This window comes from Globicephala melas, chromosome 10 (assembly GCF_963455315.2).
Source record: "Globicephala melas chromosome 10, mGloMel1.2, whole genome shotgun sequence".
NCBI lineage: Eukaryota > Metazoa > Chordata > Mammalia > Artiodactyla > Delphinidae > Globicephala > Globicephala melas.
In genome coordinates, this window is record NC_083323.1 from 58,223,266 (window position 1) to 58,228,439 (window position 5,174).

General features: G+C 46.2%; 1 pseudogene; it reads left to right on the forward strand.

Annotated features, from left to right (window-relative positions):
- The first annotated feature begins 1,917 nt into the window (after positions 1–1,917).
- Positions 1,918–3,509, forward strand: LOC115858740 (apolipoprotein F-like; annotated as a pseudogene).
- Positions 3,510–5,174: the final 1,665 nt, after the last annotated feature.

Sequence of the window (5,174 nt, forward strand, 5' to 3'; positions counted from 1 at the left end):
CTTTTTTTTTTTGGACTCTGCTTCTTGAGCCATTTTATTTTATTTATATATTTGTTTTGGCTGTGCTGCATGGCTTGTGGGATCTTGGTTCCCCAACCAGGGATCAAACCCGTGCCCCGTGCAGTGGAAGCATGGAGTCCTAACCACTGGACTGCCAGAGAATTCCCAAAAATGAACTATTAATTAAAACAAAAAACCCATCATCCAAGAAGTGACAGCTAATGGGAATTGATGAACAGATAGAAGATGAGGACAGGAGCAAAGGTAGGAAGTCTGATTGGGGGGACCTGGCTTTGTCTTCATCCCTCTGTCATTCCTCAGTCCTGGAGACAAGCTCACCACCACTTTCCATCCCCCTACATATTTGCACAATCTCTCTTCCCTGTCATTCCCAAGGCACCAGAGTTGGAAATTCAAGGAATTTCAAGGAAAAGTAATTTTCATATTGAGGATGAGGATGACGCTGATTGTAGAACTGGAGGTCCAGTTATGGATGGTGAACTCAAGTCAGAAATGGGAGACTCTGGCAGGACCCAAAAACTTCTCTAAGCTGTCCGGAAGCAGTAGAGTCTTGAGGTTTCCTGTGGACTTAGGGTCCAAGAATTTCAGGCAATAGTGTTGGATACCTCTACATCTAGTTCTCCCAGTTTTAGGAATGTGTCCCTGTAGCTTTCTGAAGACTTAACTTCTCTTATTCTAGGGACTGATTTCTTTTTGCTTATTAGGGAGCCATCCTGGGACTGAGAGGAGTGAATAAGATAGGAGGAGAGACCCAAGACCCCTTCATTGACCCGTTCCCTTTGGTTGTGTTCCAAGGTGGGTTATGGCACCAGAGAGAAACCTTTATGCCACAATGATGTGTGGACTTTTGTACCAGTTTTAGGAGGCACCATGTGCCATTGTTCCTTACTGTTCAGACTACAGTTTCTCACCTAGACCCCTGTATGAGAAATGAAGCCCTATTCCTATAGTTTTGATGTAGGCTTAGAAAAGGGTACTATCAAGGTAATGGATGCATTTAATTAGGGAATTGCACTGGAATTAATGTAAACACTGAAAAGTTGCTCTTATCTGGTCTGACTTCTGGTGGATTCTATTGTCCTATTCCTCTACCTATTAAATCCATTGAATAAGAACTATTTTGGGCAACTTCCCTGGTGGTCCAGTGGTTAAGGCTCTGTGCTCCCAATGCAGGGGACCTGGGTTTGATCCCTGGTCAGGTAACTAGATCCCTCGTGCATGCGCAACTAAAAGATCCTGCATGCCACAACTAAAGACTCCATGTGCCACAACGAAGACCTGGCGTAGCCAAATAAATAAATAAAATATTTTGGGCAAAGTTACAGTTACCAAAGGGGAAACCGGGTGGGGGGAGGGATAAAGTAGGAGTTTGGGATTAACAGATACACACTGCTATAGGTAAACTAGATGAACAACAAGGACCTATATATAGCACAGGGAACTATATTCAATATCTTGTAATAACCTATAATGAAAAAGAATCTGAAGAAGAATATATATATATATATATGAATCACTTTGCTGTACACCTGAAACTAACACAACATTGTAAATTGTAAATCAACTGTACTTCAATTAAAAAATAATAAAAATTTTTATGGGCTTCCCTGGTGGCGCAGTGGTTGAGAGTCCGCCTGCCGATGCAGGGGACACGGGTTCGTGCCCCAGTCCGGGAAGATCCCACATGCCTCTGAGCGGCTGGGCCCGTGAGCCATGGCCGCTGAGCCTGCGCGTCCGGAGCCTGTGCTCCGCAATGGGAGAGGCCACGGCAGTGAGAGGCCTGCGTACCGCAAAAATAATAATAATAATAATAGTAATAATAAAAATTTTTAAAGAACTATTTTGGGGTCTCCTACCCAGAAATCACTGGTATCCCTGCCTTTCACCTCTCACTTCCCCAGAAGACCCAGAGGAGTTTTTTCTCATCGAAGTTTAGGTCTAGAGAAATCCTTAGGATGAGAGGGATACGGGGCAGGAAAAGGGAGAAACCTGATTTCAGCATGGGGGCAAAGGTAAGGGCAAAGCCTGAACTAAGAAGAGGCAGATAAATATTTGTGAATGTTATGTCCTTCACTGTTTTCAGAGGGGTCAACTGTTTTGTCTCAGGTAAAGAGAAGGTCAGATCTAGAAAGCAGTCATTCAGATCAGAGAAGCACAGAGGCAAAGGACATGTTCAGACCATCTCATTCCTCTGGCTTCTTTTTTTACCAGGAGCAGGTGAGTATCTCCCACAGCCTATAAGGTTTGATGTCCAGCGTGATTGAAATTTCCAAGGGCTAAGACACTTCCAAGCTCTGACCAGTCCTGGTGTCTCTTCATCCCAAACCTTTCCCCACTTCCCAATCTGAGCATTGCTTCTTTCCAGCAGGGCTGTTCTGCTGACCCAATGATCCAGGCTGTGCTGCTCCTTTGCTGTGTCTTGCTGTCCCAAGGGGCTGCCTTTCCAAGAAATGCCCAGGAAGGGGCCCTGAACTTCCAGCCATCTTTCACAGAAACGGCATCCTCTGAATGTGCTCTCCAACCAGATCCCTCTCCCAGATCCCCATACTTGCCGGGATCTCTTGCACACAGTCCCCTCCTTAGCCCTTCTCTCTGAGTACCTATCCAACTTAGCTCTGGAGGCGGCCCTGGAGGAGGTTGGTTGCACAACCAAGGCCCACATTCTGCAGCTTCAGCTTGTTAAGATGGGAGGAAAGGATACCACTGAAACCCTCATCCATGAGAGCAAAAAGCACAACAATAAGGAAGAAGAGATTGGTAATGCTAAGGTCATTCTGAAGGATCTGGGAGGATCCTTAGGGGAGCTTAGGCGGGTACAGCGTTGTTACCCTTCCTGAGGCATGTAGGCAGGAACATAAGTGGGTGCTCTACGAGACAGCGCAACTGATAGTTGAATTTGCTGAGAAGCTCCCTTCCACAGAGCTGGTAACAGAGTTAAAGATTTCTGTCATTAGTGTCACCCAGAAGTGCACGGATAAATCTTGGGAGCATTTGGAAGGAGTAGGCAAACGGCTGATGGAAAGCCCTGAGATTAAAGACTTCACAATGCCTATGGAAGATCAGATATACTTTGTCAAACATTCCACAACTATTCTGATGTGCCTTATACTGGGACTAATACAAAAACATTTCCAGACATTTTTTGGATAGGGAAGGCCTCCGAGGAATCCCATCTCCTGTCTCAAATGTCTCTGATAGGACTGTGTACAAGGACTGTGCACAACAGGTAGTTAGAAATGTTGAGACAGCTTAGGGCAGAAGTGTGCTATTCATTTGATCCCAATGCTGAAAGACATGTGACCAGAGTCAGCTTTGCCCCCTCTCTTAATAGGTCCTAGCCCCTATTTTTTTCTCCCAATTTCTCTTTATTTCAGTTAAAAGATACTGTGGTTATATTATGTACTAGACATGAAGGATATTGTAATCTTTCCCCGTTCATCTACCTTTTACTTTCTAATTCCCCAACTGGATGCTATAGCTTGCTTGTGTTAATTTTTAAACTGAAAAGAGAAATTAAATGTTGCTTCTATATCAGAATCACTGTTATTTGATCTCTCTTAACGGCGGGTCTCCGTGGCGTTTTTGGGGGGGTGGGGCACTGTGCAAAATGGGATCTTAGTTCCCTGACCAAGGATCAAACCCAGGCCCACAGCATTGAAAGTGCCGAGTCTTAACCACTGGACCACCAGGAACTTCCCTCCACGGCTTCTTTTGTGAGCTGGAGATGAAATGTGGCAGGAACATGTAGGAAGTGCCAATGTATTTTCAGGCTGAGTGTGTAACAAGGGGACAAGGTTTGAGCAGTCAATACAAATGGGCAAATAATTATAGAGGTCATATCCCTTGCTGATCATTGGGGAAAGCAACCATCTTTCCTCCTTATGGGACAGAGAACTGGGCAGAGTGGGTCTAGATCTACCAGAGCAGTTTCACTTCTCACTGACTGGATTGTGTGGTAATTTGGGGCCCCATACCTGCATGGAATGGGGCCCATGTAAAGCAGAGGAAGTACCTGGTGATCTGGATAGGGAGACCAAGAAGAGCAATTGAGTCCCATTCCCTGGCCCCAAACTTAAAAGGAAGAGAGGCTGGGAGTTGATGGGTGAGATGTCCTCTAACTGAGCTCTGGATTCCTTCAGACCACAGCCCAAAGGAAACAGTTTGTGTGTTGTCTTCCACTCTAGTATAGTCAGATCCAGCTAGACATCACCAAGACCCACCATGACCTGCTCCTTTAGTGCCTCCTGCTGTACCCCGTGGTTGTCACTTCATGTGGTGCCCAGAAAAAGACCCTGGTGCCTTTTTCCTCATCTCTGGGGTTCCAGCCACCCACAGCAGGCTCTTGGTTCTGCCAGACTCTGCTCCCAAAGTCCCTGGCTGGCCTCACCCACTTTGTACTCCACCAAGGGTGTCCCTGGAGCAGACTGATCATGAGACTGATTCCTAGACCCTGCAGCTTTGTCTTTATAGCCTGGAGGATGTGAAAGCCATGCAGGTTTTCTTCAATCAAATACATGCTGCCATGCTGCCACATGGACAGCAGCACAGGGAGGGGCCTCCCAGGGAGTGCCCTGGTCTCTATTCCACAGCTCTTAGGCAGGGTTTAGCCTGATCCAGGGAGATAAAGATGTGCCTTCTCTACTCTACAATGTTAGTATGAGCAAGAGCAGCATATGTACAACGTGGTCCAGCTGTTGCCAGGACTGGGAATCTACTACGAAGTCAGGCATAGCTTTGTACTCTGCTGCTCAGAACTACAATAGACCCAAGGAGTGAGGCTGAGATGAGGCCACAGACCTAGGCTGCAGCCTTCGGATGATCATGCCCAGGTTATCAGGGGACCCAGTGGCTACTGGTGAGCTCTGTGCTTAAATCTGCAGCGAAATCTGGGGTTCAGCAGCTGAACCATTATTACCATGAAAAAGAGGCAAATACCCCTCTGTCAGAGACTAGGGAGGAGGACTTGGAAGGCACCACAGATGTAAATCACCCAGGGGGACAAACAACAACCATGGCCTCGGAAGACAAGACTCCTGAAGTAAAGTCAGCTCCTACTCATTTCGGGCCTTATTCAAGGGCCATGACTTAGATACTTTTTGTAGGAATCTTCTGCTTTATATAAATAAAGAGATTATTCACAGAAGGAATTAAAC